Below are 16,220 nucleotides of genomic sequence, written 5' to 3'. Positions count from 1 at the left end.
AACACATTATGCCCAACAATGCAAATTCTAAATATTCCCATAGGGACAAAGTAATAATTATTGTGGGAATAACAACTTTAAATTTCCTAAGTTGTTATTGGATACAACTGGATACTTAACCTTTAAGGTGCAAAACCTTATATTGGAGTTCCAGTTTCCACATTTAGCCCTAAAGCACTGTAATCTAGAAACCATACAGTATCTTATTGTCTGAAGAAAATTCGTCATTAAAAACACCTTCATTTCTTTAGTTTCTGGACATAGTACTTCCTGTTTTTCTTCCTGGGGGAAAAAAAAACAACTAGAATCTCTGGAATCCATGCTACAAAAGTTTTAACTTAAGTCTATACTTCAAGCAATTAAGGTTTCATATAAATCAGAAGACAATCTAGTTAAAGTAGAATTCCAACTATAATGAGTGACTTAACGGCAAAATTCCATTGTAGTTTTAAAAGATCTATTGTAACTAAAAGCCACATTAGAACTTCAAGCATTTATGGATATATCTTCAAATTCATTCTCTCCATTGAATCATTCCTTCCCCTAAATGTACTTAAAATTTTTATAGTCATCTTTTCTAAGGTTCTTTAATTCTACAGAGTGTGTGCTCTATTTGCTGCTTGATACTTTACACTAAAGGGCATCCATCCCAAACACAGAAATATCTACTAACTGTTACCACAAACTCAGGATGTACATGTTCCATTAATGACATTTTAAAGGTGACAAGATAAGAAATAATTCCTTGAATTTTGTCCCATATTTAAGACTTGCAGAATTTTTTTTTTTTTTTTTTTTTTAGTCTCTCCTTTTACCCCTGGAGCTAGGGTGAAAAAAAGAGAACAGGTATCAGTGTGGATGCTGCTAACATAAGCACACAAATATGCAAGTACTTGGCGGGAGGAAGAAAAGGGGAAGGACAAAAGAAATGACAGCAGGAAGAGGAGACTGGTCTTGCTGATTCATAAAATGCTTGGCTTAATGTGACATTTGGGCAGTGATATTATTTTGAAAACATTTATGCTAAAGTTTCTTTTGTAGTACATCAAATTAAGAAAAGGTCATATAGTTTGATGCAACTAAGTATATTACAAAGAACAAGTTGCAAAACACAATAATACAGATGTGGCCTACCCTATAAACTATCTCCATGTAAAACCCTGACACCTCTCTTTAGATAGATAATTTATGTAGTATTTCTGATGCACCATTATCCCATTACATTCTTATACAGTATGCTTTTTACTAGCCATTTGTCAGGTAAATGTCATTCAAATTTTTTTAACCTATTTCATATACCTCATAATTATGAGATATTTTATGAAACCTCATAATAAAGGGTAACTATATACCCTTTATTTTCTAAAATGTAATTTTTCAACATACAATATCCATCAGGATATCTGGAGTAACACTTCAGTATGTTTCTCTTTATTAATTGCTTTTTAAATTTTATCTCCAACAGCATATTTTAAAATGTCTAAAGTTACAGTCTTTTGAAAAACCTTGGCATGTATTTGTAGCGGTACCTCTGGAAAAAAGACTGGAAACCTTCTTAATTTAAGAAATTTCTTCCTTCTGTTACTCCACCAGCAAGACCACCCCAACCCCTATTTACCACTCAGTACTAGGCACTCCAGGTCAGGAAATCATGGGGAGATTGTGAACGTAAAAAAAAAAAAAAAAAGAAAAGAAAAGATGGGTGGGGTTGGTGGCAGTATTAATGAAGACCACTAAAGCAAAAACTAACTAGAACATAATAATCGTCGGGGGGGAAATAGCTAACACCACTAAATCCAAATGTGTATAAACATAAAAACAAATACAGAGTTTTCAAAATAGAAGACGATAAATTAATGAGAAAACAAACTGAGTTCAAGACTTCAGAGCAAGACAAATTACATCTAAATTACTCTAACCAAGAATAACAACACATTGTCAATAGGAGCCTGGAAACACTGTCAGGGTTCCCCACCAGTCAAATGTAGACAGTGGAAAGACCCCAGCAGTTTACCACAAGAGCCTCTACTTGACTTTGCCCTGGTCAACGTTTTCATCAATCACTTGGGATGGACTCAAATGTATGATCAGTGAGGATAATAAGGAGACAACAGCCTGACAGGATCACTAATTCCCAGAGCAGATGAAAGGTTCAGAACAATTCAGCAGGCAGAACAAGGAGCAGATATAAAATAACTCACAAAAGGAAGAAAAAATATAAAGTACTGCCAAGGGCCAAAGAAATAAGCTGCCCATCTCTAACATGAGGCCTTGCTTATGAGCAATCAATCCATGTGAAATAAAACATCAAGGATGTCACAGACAGATGCTGTCTATAAAAGACACCAATAACAACAAAACATCAACTTGGGCTGTACTCATGAAATTCCAGTTTGTAAACCTTCTTAGCATGCCCTGTGCTGCTCACATTCTATCGGAAGTATTATATGCTTTTCTGAGAATCACATTTTTAAAGTGGCAATGAAAAACTGGAACATTTCAGGAAAGCTAGCATAATTGTGAAGGGTCTGAAATCACATCAAAGAGGGAGGGAGGGCAGACAGAGCTTTTGCAGCATAACTGGAAAGAGAACTGACATAATTCTTGTTCAATATCTAAAGATTTGTCACATAAAAGATGAAAAACATAAAATTAGGACTACAGGAGGGCAAGGAATGCATACACTATGAAAAGCTACCTAATACTAAGTGGCTCCAAACTACCTTGAAAACCAACAGTTCCCCATCTCTAGAGTAGAAGCCAAGCAAAGGCTGAACACAGACAAATGGAGATGGAATGGTGACCTGTCAAGGCTGCTTCAAAGATCATGTCCATGCTCTTTAGGAGGGTTGCACAAAGCTACTTCCAACCCTGTGATTCTGTAATTCTGGAGATCATCTACACCCCCGAGTGTACAGGTAGAAAAACTAAAGCCAGATCTGCAAACTGCCTTGTTTAGTTATAACAATCATTAAACAGCAAAACCAGGACTAGAGGGCAGTTTTCCAGGGTCCCAGATTTGTGCTCTTTACTCTGTTCCATTCTTTTCACTCCAGGTATCAGGCCAACCTGACCAGGCCACCTACAGAGGAAGCATTTTCTTCTTACAAGTTCATTCAGACGTAGGAAGTAGAAATTGGAGAAACCAATTACAGTGTTTAGGATAAGAGATTTTGGTTGTTTTTCATTTCTTTTTGTAATGTTCATAGTTACTCAGATAGCCCAAGAAACACCAACCCTGCATGTACACTGATACTGTACATGTGTCCCCACTAAGAATTTAGCTCTGAGGGTTTTGTAACCAGAGGATTCTGGTCCCTCAGGAACACGAAGATGAAGCCTCACTGTGCTTAAACCTTCTGTCCAACTCAGTAAGTGTTGACAGATTCTGGAAAAGGCAAAAGAAAGGTCTTATGTTTTCACCTTAGTCAAAAGACAGAGATGGAATCTGTTCTGGTAAATAAAAAGGAGATTTCAGTATGTGAGATAAACTGGAATGCCAATGTTAGTAATTTTCTCAACAAAGTCACATATTAGGATTTAATCCATAATTAGACAAACTCAGTGTTTTCAAATAAAATACATTTTTCAAATAATAGACATTATCTTTAAAAAACAAACAAACAAACAAACAAACAAAAACATACACAGCCAGGCGCAATGGCTCACACCTGTAATCCCAACCTTTTGGAAGGCTGAGGCAGGCGAATTACCTGAGGTCAGAAGTTTGAGACCAGCCTGTCCAACATGATGAAACTCCATCTATACTAAAAAAATACAAGAATTAGCCTGGCGTGGTGGCATGCGTCTGTAGTCCAAGCTACTTGGGAGGCTGAGGCAGGAGAATCGCTTGAACACAGGAGGCGGAGGTTGCAGTGAGCCGAGATCACACACTGCACTCCAGCCTGGGTGACAGAGCGAGACACTGTCCCAAAAATAAATAAATTAAATAAATAAACAAACAACTATACACAACTCATTCTCCTTCAGCCCCCGCACTACCACTTCGCCATAAGCTCAAGGTCATCCTTCCATCTCTCATTAAAAAGCATCCTAATGACACCAGTACACGAATTCAGTTTGCTTCATAACTCAAAGAAATTTATTCTCAGAACTGAAATTATACAATGTTTACTTTAATCCCAAAAATCAAAATTGTAATGAACCTCTGCTGGGGCTAATCAGGTACCACAATACTGTGCTATGCACTTTATAAGCATGTTGATAAATATTTTTACCGAATTTTACAGATGAGGAAAAACGAGGTTCCAAGAGATTAAGTTATTTGCCCAGGGTCAAGAGTTACTAAGTGCTGGAACCAGGATTCAAATGCAGAACTTCAGGCCCCCAAATCTTAAGTACTATACAACATTGCCTGGCTAGTTGCTCAAGGAGAGCTGATGCTACAAAGGCAGCAGTCCCCAACCTTTTTGGCACCAGGGACTGGTTCATGAAAGACAATTTTCCACGAACTAGGGGTAGGGGGATGGTTTCAGGATGAAACTGTTCCACCTCAGATTATCAGGTGTTAGATTCCCATAAGGAGTGTGCAACCTAGATCCCTTGCACAATAGGGTTCACCCTCCTATGAGAATCAGAGTATCTGCTGATCTGACAGGAGGCGGAGCTCAGGCGATAATACTCAATTGCCTGCCACTCACCTCCTGCTGTGTGGCCCAGTTCCTAACACGCCAGGGACCCATAGGGTTCCATGGCCCCCGAGGTTGGGGACCCCTGCTGTAAGGCTTCACGCACGCAACAACTGGAACCACAGCAAGTGAGAAGGCCCAAGATCACTTAAGAGTTTCACAGGTATCAGATGGCAAGAAGTCCCATTCTCTGAAATACTGTTGAGATCCTGTTTTGCAACGAGAGGCTTACAGGGCAGCAGGGAAGACAAAGTCTTCATTTCATAGGCATGAAAATGATATTCCTTTTGTTTTGAAGGTAAAGTGGGAAGTCTCTTAATAGTTACATTAATAGGTAAATTTCATTTCTTTCTGTGTTAGGCACTGGGACCAAACTCCTTTTCTGTTCCTTCTCAATGTGGATTAAGTAGATTTGGACCATAGAGCCCATTCTCTACATTTGGAGTCAGTGAGCTAAACAGGCAACAAGGACTCCATCCCCTTCAGAAGTCATTCAGAACAAAAGATTTAAATCAAACTTTAGGTGGAGATAACTTCTATGCTAAAATTTTAGGAGTCATTTAACATTTTCCGTCAGTATGTTTCATCATATTTTTCAGTGTGTGTACTACTTTTGGAATTCTTTTAAAGGCTCATGTTTTTAAAACAAAGTAACCTGCCTCTTAAAAAAAAAAGTAGTAGTAGTCACTCAAAACAGCATGGCTGTCACTGATGGGCTGTGCATGCCACAGTCCCTGGAGGACCCCACTGCAGGGCTGATGATTCACAGCACATGCAGACCGACAAAAACAAACTGCCATTTTTCTCCCAAATGAGGATTTATAGTCATGATTGTCACCCTCTGGGGGCACTTCACTGACTCCCTAATATAACACTCAAGGTGAATCTGATTAAAATCAAATTTGTCAGTGGTAAATCCAATGTATTTCAATTTAAGAAAATTCATTTTGATTACATAAAAACATTTTTATAAGATATTTTAGATGTATATACAGTATTACACATAACTGGGATAATGTTTTTGGGGGATAGGAAGGTACAGCCTGAACTAATTTAATGGTTTTTAGATTGAGTCTAAACCAATGTCCAAAAGTGAAAAACCTGGTTATTTTGTACAACAAACAAATTCTGGCAAATACTGACAATATGGCAACAGAACTGAGTTCTAGTTCCACGTCTTTTCTTTCTGCTGAATATTGAATATTGGGACAATCATGGGTAAGTCATTACCCTCTCTGAGAGGCAGTTCCTATAAATTGATAATAATCATTTTAAACTCTGTAAGGGCAAACAAATTTATCGTTATTATGTTTATAATACTCCTAAGAGAATAACTATGTCCACTTCAACAATTTAATAAAGAATATTTGGAAGACATTAGAAAGATAATTTATTTAACTCCCCCTTCTCCCAAAAAAATCTGTGTTTTCTATATATTTTTTATTTAGCAACAGGTAAAAATTTTAACCAAAAACTTAATTTTAAAATGTTTAATTAATTTTTAAGTGTAGATAACCTGCCAACCTTGGTAAACTATTTAAACCAGACCAACATGAATGAAGCTAGAATATAACACTATGCCATTGAAAAAAGAATCTGCCACCAACACTGCCATCTTACTTTGTTCAGAATTTCCAAGTTAAATACAATGTTTTATTCACGTTTGAATGAAAACATTCAATTCTCTTTTTTTTTTTCTCCAGACGGAGTCTCGCTCTGTTGCCAGGCTGGAGTGCAGTGGCGTGATCTCGGCTCACTGCAACCTCCACCTCCTGGTTCAAGTAATTCTCCTGCCTCAGCCTCCCGAGTAGCTGGGACGACAGGCGTGCGCCACCACGCCCAGCTAATTTTTGTATTTTTAGAAGAGACGGGGTTTCACTATGTTGGCCAGGATAGTCTCAATCTCTTGACCTTGTGATCCACCCGCCTCAGCCTCCCAAAGTGCTGGGATTACAGGCATGAGCCACCGCGCCTGGCCAAAAAACATTCAATTCTCAAAATAAATATGCACGGTCAGGAAGGTTACGTGTTGTTGGGATAATTTTACAAATGAGGAAGATGAAGGTGATAAAGATAAGTAATAGATTCAAAGCCCACAGCTAGCAGTGGTGGTGTAAGTAGAAGCCAAACCCAGCCTTCTGGTTCACCCTGCCCAAGATCATGCCTGCCTCCAAACATCAGACTGTACTTTCCAATCTCGGTTTATCTGTAGACTTGTACAGAAGCACAAACTCTCCAGATCTTTTAGTTTCTAAGCAATATACTGATCTAATAAACGATTTAGAATGCCTTAAATCAATACCTCCCATTTTTAAAAAAATGTAGAGCTAAAGTATTCAAAGTCAACGGCCCACTACACCCCAACCCCGACTGAGTAAAGCAATTTTCTTTACTCCATCTGAATAATTTTGTAGGAAAATAAATTCTCTGAGAACACTTTAATATCAGATAACTAATGTAGTTCATGGCCTATTGTGGCTTACTTATAAAACTTTGCTTAAAAGGTCAAGTGAACAGAATGCTTAATTTATAAATTAGAAATTATAAATATTAATCTTTCCTGATATATCAAAAGACATAGAGATTTTTAACCAAGTGTTTTTCAATTTTTGAAATCCATTTTGTTTTAAACTCATGTTTTTAAAAAATCAGTTACTGAGCTATCATCATGTGTGTAGCCCTGTGCTCATTTAAGAAATTAAACCATTGATTTTTATCTTAACTCTGATATTGCTTAACTCAGTATTCAAAAATGACACCCTGATAGATCCGTATCTGTGTACAGGTATGAATGGGGGAAAAAATCATCAATGCATAGCAAATGGCCTTTTTTTGCACTGCACAAAGACTGCTCTTACTCTTTACATAGCCTGCTGTCTGTCCTGTCTTGGGCTGTCAGGCAAGACTGGGCAAGGACACACCCAGTGCCCCCCACCAACACACCTTTATACCTTCACCTGGTTGGACCACCTAGAGAAGTAATCTTAGCACTGAGAAATTACACAATCTGACTGAAATTGTGCCCCCTTTATTAAAGGATTCTTTCTGCTCACCTTCCAGGCCATGAGAGCACTGAAGGGAAGATGAGTTGCATTATAAATGTACCCCCTCTGGTACTAATGCTTAACACATCCCCTAACTTATAAAAGTGATTTTATAACTCCCCAAAATGAGCACAATGGGCTATCATTTGTTCATCATGACTGTGCCCATAAATCAAAGCACAGAGCTAATTAAAGCCTCATGATGGCAGTCTTCTGTCCCCACAGGATCAAGTTCAACTCCTCACCATGGCACACAAGGTCCACTATGGTCTGACCTGCTTCTACCATCTCCTCGCCTGCACCACCCTCCTCTAACACTTAGTACCCACTGTAGCAGCTGTGCAGAATCTGAATTGGAAAAAGGGGATAACTGTTTCACACTCCTACATTTTTGCACAAGCTTTACTTGCTGCCTAGAATGCCTTTCCATACCCCCTCCTCTGGCCAACCACCTGTAAGCCCTCCTAACAGTATTTGCCTTGTTAATTCCTTTCATTTGCCATTACTGAATCTAAGTGTCCCTTTCTCTTTTGGACAACTTCACAGATCCCCAGGAAGAATATATATATTCTTATATACCATACACACCATTCAGAGGGTACTTAATATGCTGTCAATCAAGTTACATGCTTTGAAGTCATCTTACTTTCCACCCAGTGAGCCCCAAGAAGATGGGAAAAAGGTCTGAGTCAGCTCTGAATTCCCAGGGCTCACCCAGTGCTGGTATAACTCAAACAGTCAATACTGGAGGAAGAATTAATATTGCTTAGCAGGCCAGATAATTCTTCCCATGCTGGGGGTGCCAGGCTGTAAGCAGTCAGGACTTGGCTGAGTCTTCACTCCCAGCCCTGGAGAAGACACTGCCTGACATCCCAGGGCACACGTCCAGAGATAAGGGCACACTCTCCCAAAAAGGAGCACTCCAAATGGGATGTGCCACACAAGAAAAGAGTGAGGAGGCAGACACTGCACCAGTACTTCTTGGGAGTACTGGTGCAACCTACAGGATAGGAATTTTCTTTTAATCATAAGAGCTTGCCTTTTATCTCAATTTATATGACTTTGTCTCCTACATTCATCAGTAAATGGCTGCTCTGTAATAGAAATAATTTAATCCAACAGAGCGTCAATATAAATATTCCCCAAACTAAAATAAAGTCTTTACCTATGCAAAATTCAACCAGCCAACAATGTTCCTATCCCACTCCTACCACTAGCACACTCCACATACTTTGACTCAGGGGTTGCTTGCTTCTACTTTATACATCACATAATAAGGTTGGTTATATAGTTTCCAAGTCTCCTGTAGATTAAAAGCAGCATATTTAGAAGAGAGGTAAAGAAGACAAAAAAAGTTACAAAAAACCAGACCCAAGAACCCTCGGTCGGTCTAGCGATCTGAATATTTCTGCCCTACTGGATGCACAGTACATTACATCTAAAAGTACTTTTTTTTTTTTTTTTTTTTTTTGAGATGGAGTTTTGCTCTGTCAGCCAGGTTGGAGTGCAATGGCGTGATCTTGGCTCACTGCAACCTCTGCCCCCCCGGTTCAAGTGATTCTCCTGCCTCAGCCTCCTGAGTAGCTGGCATTACAGACATGCGCCACCATGCCTGGCCTAAAAGTAGGTTTTTAAAGGCACAAATTATCAGCTTTATAGGAGTGCTGACTATAAAAAATTAAACATTTCTCAATATATTCCTATAAAGCATAACTATATGTAAAATAAAATTTTATAAGGAATTCTACTTCTAGAAATTTGCCCTCAGAATGTAAGTGGGCAAGATGAATACACCAATATTTTTAGTGTAGAACTGTTCGTACTAGTGAAAAACTAAATACTAAAGGTATTGAGAAACAGATTTTATATATATATATGAACACAACATGGCCATTTTTAGATCATATTCATTAACATGGGAAAATAGCCAAAGTATTGAGTTAAAAAATAAAGGCTGATGGGCTGGGTGCGATGGCTTGGTGGCTCACACCTGTAATCCCAGCACTCTGGGAGGCCGAGGTGGGCGGATCACCTGAGGCTGGGAGTTTGAAACCAGCTTGACCAACATGGAGAAACCCTGTATCTACTAAAAATACAAAATTAGCTGGGGGTGGTGACGCATGCCTGTAATCCCGGCTACTTGAGAGGCTGAGGCAGGAGAATCACTTGAACCCAGGAGGTAGAGGTTGCGGTGAGCTGGGATCATGCCACTGCACTCCGGCCTGGGCAACAACAGTGAAACTCCATCTCTCTCTATCTCTCTCTCTATATATATATACACACATACACACACACACACACACACACACACACACACACACACACATATATATAAATGCTGGTAAACAGAATGTGAAGTTATACAATTTCACTCACATTGTATCATGAGAATGACACGTGTGTATGTTTTGGTATGTGCATGTGGGCGCACATGCATGCATATTATCAAACTGTTAAGAGTGACAACTCCTGTCTCACCAAACTGTTAACCGTGATTTTTGCTCCTTCACAATTTTCTATGTTGCCTGAATTCCCTACAGAAAGACAGACTTTCACATAATCATTTTAAAAAATTGTTTAAAGACATACTCCAGAACAGGCATATTCATCACGAATGCCACTTTACAGGATAAAAGATACGGAAGAAAAAGGTATATAGATGAATGTCTGTAGCCAGTTTGGATGCAACTACCATGTGTTGCTTTCCATCTTTCTCCAATACTAGAGAAATCAGCAGAAAGCTATAGACTCATCACTGCAAATTCATCAACACTACTAGAAAACACAACATTGAAAGTTAGAGTATCTATACATAAAGATATCTCACATAACACTCCAGTCACCCTATCAATTTCACAGTTTCTTAGTTCTATCTGGAAGAAGTACTTCATCAAATTTTCAATGTCAAAACACGAATGCATGCCAGTCTATGAGGGAAATACAGTCTTGAAGGAAAATATATGCAAAATGAAGGTAGACCTGTAAAAGCCCACTGGATGGCAAAGAGGATTCCTGGCTCAAAAAGTTTTGAAAATACCATTCTTTGCTCTACTGGCGGGATTTGATGGCGTGATGTCTCACTGAAAGTTCTCCGCTCCCAGACATGGGTCCCTCAGCTTCCTGACTCAGAAGCACAGCAGCAAGCATCATGGGAAGGTGAAGAGCTTTCCTAAGGATGACCCTTCCAAGCTGGTGCACCTCACAGCCTTCCTGGGATACAAGGCTGGCATGACCAACATCGTGCAGGAAGTCGTCAGGCCAGGATCCAAGGTGAACAAGAAGGAGGTGGTAGAGGCTGTGACCATTGTGGAGACACCACCCATGGTGGTTATGGGCATTGTGGGCTACGTGCAAACCCCTCCAGGCCTCCAGACCTTCAAGATCGTCTTGGCTGAGCACATCAGTGATGCGTCCAAGAGGCATTTCTATAAAAACTGGCATAAATCTGAGAAGGCCTTTACCAAGTACTGCAAGAAATGTCAGGATGAGGATGGCAAGAAGCACCTGGAGAAGGCCTTCGGCAGCATGAAGAAGTACCGCCAAGTCATCCACGGCATTCCCTACACCCAGATGTGCCTGCTTCCTCTGTGCCAGAAGAAGGCCCACCTGATGGAGATCCAGGTGAATGGAGGCACCATGGCCAAGAAGCTGGACTGGGCCTGCAAGAGGCTCGAGTAGCAGGTACCTGTGAACCAAGTGTTTGGGCAGGACGAGATGATCGACGTCATCAGGATGACCAAGGGCAAAGGCTACAAAGGGGTCACCAGTCATTGGCACACCAAGAAGCTGCCCCGCAAGACCCACTGAGGCCTGTGCAAGCTGGCCTATATTGGGGCCTGTATCCTGCCCCTGTGGCCTTCCCTGTGGCATGCATTTGGCAGAAAGGCTACCGTCACTGCACTGAGATCAACAAGATCTATAAGATCAGCCAGGGATCCTTTATCAAGGACAGCAAACTGATGAAGAACAATGCCTCCACTGACAATGACCTGTCTGACAAGCCACCCTCTGGGTATCTTTGTCCACTATGGTGAAGTGGCCAATGACTTTGTCATGCTGAAAGACTGTGTGGTGGACACCAAGAAGCGAGTGCTCACTCACCCTTCACAAGTCCTTGCAGTGCCGACTGAATGGCGGGCTCTGGAGAAGACTGACCTTAAGTTCATTGACACCACCTCCAAGTTTGGCCATGACTGTTTCCAGACCATGCAGGAGAAGACAGCATTCATGGGACCACTCAAGAAAGACTGAATTGCAAAGGCCGAAGGAGCTTAATGCCAGGAACGGTTTTTGCAGTTTGTGGGGTCTTAAACGTTATTTTCCACTAGAAAAAAAAATACCATTTTTGAGATAGCATTCTGACAATGCTTATTCACAAAAGTTTTCTCTTTTGTGGGTTCTCCAGAGCAAGGGGCAAATTCAAGGAGGAGCGGGGAAGAGACAGTGCAAGCAAATAAGAACTTATATTTTCACTTTAAAAATATTTTGGAAAACACCAAAAATATTTCTGCCATAGATTCAAATTTAATATTGGGGGAATAAGGTATCTGAAGGTATCTAATCTTAAAAAATTATGACTTGAGTACAATGCTAGTTACATTATTTCTGAATTCTAGTAATTTTATTCTTTATAAAAGGCACAAGAGTATTAAAAAGTATGAGTTAATTACAGCAACCTTCTTAGTCAAAATAAATAGCACAGAAAAACATGAATTTTTAAAAACAAGTATGGTAGATTACTCTAAAATGTCACAATGTCATTACAGCAGACTAGCTGCTCATGAATACTTTTGTGAGGGTGGGATGCATATGTAGACAGGCAGACTGGCTGCCAGGCAGATAAGCAGGCAGGCTGACAGAGAAAAGGAAAGGAGATATGGAATGAAGATGAAGAAAGGGACTCTAGAGCAAATGGAAAAAAGAAAGAAAAATTCTATTCTGTCTCATGCTGCAGATGCCCTCAGGAAATGTCATTAATGACACGTTCTCATTACAGAAATTCCCCAGATTGGTCAGAGAACCTGCTTTTTTCATTCCCAGATCAAAAACTACATGCGCTCTTTTGTACATCAAGGCTCATGCATATATAGCACGTGGCTAAGAAATTATTCTCTGCCCAGCATGTCCTCATCAAGATACATCTGTGGCCTGCTGTAACCTCTACTGACAACACTGACAGTTGCACCGGAAGACCAACACAAAGACAGAGCAAACAGACATTGAACAGATAATAAATCTGTCAAAATTGTATTCTGAGATTCAAGATTTTTTGGTTCACGTGATAATTTCCAAATGCATTTAGACCTTGAATCACTGAAGACTTTCTCGCTTTCCCAGCTTTTCCGTCAAGCTGCAGGATTCTTTTTTTTTTTTTTTTTTGAGACTGAGTCTCACACTGTCGCCTGGGCTGGTGTGCAATGGCGCTATCTCGGCTGGCTGCAACCTCCACCTCCCAGGTTCAAGCAATTCTCCCGCCTCAGCCTCCCAAATAGCCAGGATTACAGGCGCCCATCACCATGCCCAGTTAATTTTTTGTATTTTTAATAGAGACAGGGTTTCACTATGTTGGCCAGGCTGGTCTCGAACTCCTGACCTTGTGATCCGCCTGCCTCGGCCTCCCAAAGTGCTGGGATTATAGCTGTGAGCCACCATGCCCAGCCAGGCTACAGGATTCTTAAAGCTTCAAGAAAAGTACAGTATACTTGTACTTCAGGATACAAATGTGGTACCATGAAAACAAGCCTCTGGTGAGGGAGCACCTTCCTAAAAAGATAAGCCCCAACTAGGTGAGAGGAAGCCCCACAGAGTGCCCTCAAAGGTGAAAGAACAAACAAGATTCCACTGACACGTGGTAACTTTCAGCAGTTTTCATCTCTTCTCTCATTTCTTCTCCCCAAAGGAGTTTGCAAGTATGTGTCCCAGTACACCAAAATGCATTTACAGATCTTTAAGTTACAAAGAATAAAGAAACACTGATCTAGAATATTCGAAAACCACGTTAAAGGCAAAGTCCTTCTGATGACTAATGAACTAAGTTCAAAATTCCACAATTTTATCAAATTGTCCAATTTCATAACTGTTCCTACTTCAAACAATAGATGCAAACAGAATGGATCTCCATTTTAAGGTTTCCTTGCAGCAAAATGCCCAAAGCCACAATTCTGACACAAGAAAACTCAAAGCTCTCAGTCACTACACAGCAAAGTAGTTAAGAGTATAGATATTTTTGAGCCACTGTGTGTGCAAATACTAGCTCTGCCATTTATTAGTTGTGTGACCAAAGCCAAATTACTTAATATCTGTGCCTTAGTTTATCTATCTCACAGGGTTGTTGGAAGTTTTAAATAAATTAATACATGTAAAGCCTTTATAACAGTATGTGGCACTTGATGTAAGTATTTTCAAGGTTTTTAAAGAAATCAAGCAAGGTTTTGAAATGTGAACTGTTCCAACTTCCAAGAGGAAAAGGAGAAAGTAGAGATGGTTTTGTAGGTTTTTTGTTTTGTTTTTCAAAGGATAGCTTTGACAGGCCACTAATTCAAACTAATTTTACATATACTCATAGTGTTTAATGTGTTAAGTGCTTTGCCTTACAGTTCGAGAGTATAGACTATCACAAACACACAACTGATTTAGAAAGCAGCACTTAGCCAGGTGCGCTGGCTTATGTCTGTGATCCCAGCACTTTGGGAGGCTGAGGTGAGTGGATCACATGAGGCCAGGAGTTTGAGGCTAGCCTGGCCAACATGATGAAACCCCATCTTTACTAAAAACACAAAAATTAGCTGGGCATCATGGTGCGTATCTGTAATCCCAGCTACTCAGGAGACTGAGACATGAGAATCACTTGAGCCTGAGAGGCAGAGGTTGCAGTGAGCAGAGTTCATGCCACTTCACTCCAGCCTGGGCAACAGAGCAAGACTCCATCTCAAAAAAAAAAAAAGAGAGAGAGAGAGAGAGAAAGGGCAAAATAACACTTCTGTAAAACATAGGTAGAAGGAAAGTGTTTTTTTGTTTTTGTTTTCCCAAAGAGGGAGTCTCGCTCTGTCACCCAGGCTGGAGTGCAGCGGCTTGATCTCGGTTCACTGCAATCTCTGCCTCTGGGTTCAAGCAATTCTCCTGCCTCACCCTCCTGAGTAGCTGGGATTACAGGGAGGCACCACCAGGCCCAGGTTTGTTTTTTCCTTTTTTTTTTTTTTGTATTTTTAGTAGAGACAGGGTTTCACCATGTTAACCAGGCTGGTCTCAAATTCCTGACCTCAGGTGATCTGCCCGCCTTGGCCTCCTAAGGTGCTGGAATTACAGGCATGAGCCACTGTGCCCAGCCTAATTTTTGTATTTTTAGTAAAGGCGGGGTTTTGCCAAGGTGGCGATCCTCCTACCTCAGCCTCCCAAGTAGCTGGGACCACAGGCGCATGCCACCACACCTGGCTAATTTTTTGGTAGAGATGGGGTTTCACCACATTTCCCAGGCTGGTCTCGAACTCGTGGGCTCAAGCAATCCACCCATCTCAGCCACCCACAGTGCTGGGATTAAAGGAATGGGCCACCACGCCTGGCCCTTTTTCTCAATGTCTTACATTTGAAATATCCCATTATTTTATTTAGTGCAGGGGTGATAATTAAAATAATCAGCCTTTTCACAAGATGGCGCCGAAAGCGAAGAAGGAATCTCCTGCCCCTCCTAAAGCCGAAGCCAAAGCGAAGGCTTTAAAGGCCAAGAAGGCAGTGTTGAAAGGTGTCCACAGCCACAAAAAAAAAAAGATCCGCACGTCATCCACCTTCCGGCGGCCCAAGACACTGCGACTCCGGAGGCAGCCCAAATATCCTCAGAAGAGCGCCCCCAGGAGAAACAAGCTTGACCACTATGCTATCATCAAGTTTCCGCTGACTACTGAGTCTGCCATGAAGAAGATAGAAGACAACAACACACTTGTGTTCACTGTGGATGTTAAAGCCAACAAGCACCAGATTACACAGGCTGTGAAGAAGCTCTATGACATTGATGTGGCCAAGGTCAACACCCTGATTCGGCCTGATGGAGAGAAAAAGGCGTATGTTCGACTGGCTCCTGATTACGATGCTTTGGATGTTGCCAACAAAATTGGGATCATCTAAACTCAGTCCAGCTGCCTAATTCTAAATATATATATATATATATCTTTTCAACATAAAAAATAAACAAATAAATAAATACATAAATAAAATAATCATAAGTTTCATCAGCATGAGATATGGAAAAGAACATGGAATGGACACAACCCTCGCTTTCAGGTAATTTATGTAAATATGCTGTTTGGTTGGGGCAGCCGATTTACTGTATCTTATTACTGATATTACCCATTTGCTGACTGGGGAAAGTGTAGATTTCTCCCAAAAGCAGATGGCCAATCTAGCACAGAATGCTGTTTTCTGACATAAGCAACTACCAGCAGAGAAGTAAACTCTCAATAATCAGAACAAGTCCCTTTGAACTCTATATAGTGCTCATTCTCAATATCATAAATAATACAACAAAAGGCAAAGG

The 16,220-nt window shown here is 40.5% G+C and overlaps 2 pseudogenes across 1 annotated transcript; both read left to right on the top strand.

Annotated features, from left to right (window-relative positions):
- The first annotated feature begins 10,747 nt into the window (after window positions 1–10,747).
- On the top strand, window positions 10,748–11,968 carry LOC108586300 (annotated as a pseudogene).
- A 3,365-nt stretch (window positions 11,969–15,333) lies between these two features.
- On the top strand, window positions 15,334–15,871 carry LOC108586301 (annotated as a pseudogene). The gene has a single exon (XR_001903413.2). The product of XR_001903413.2 is annotated as a 60S ribosomal protein L23a pseudogene (transcript).
- The last annotated feature ends 349 nt before the right edge of the window (window positions 15,872–16,220 follow it).

The sequence above is a fragment of the Papio anubis genome, chromosome 5 (genome assembly GCF_008728515.1).
Source record: "Papio anubis isolate 15944 chromosome 5, Panubis1.0, whole genome shotgun sequence".
NCBI classification, from domain to species: domain Eukaryota; kingdom Metazoa; phylum Chordata; class Mammalia; order Primates; family Cercopithecidae; genus Papio; species Papio anubis.
The sequence above is the reverse complement of the archived record's forward strand: the minus strand, read 5'-3'. Positions and strand labels throughout refer to the sequence as shown.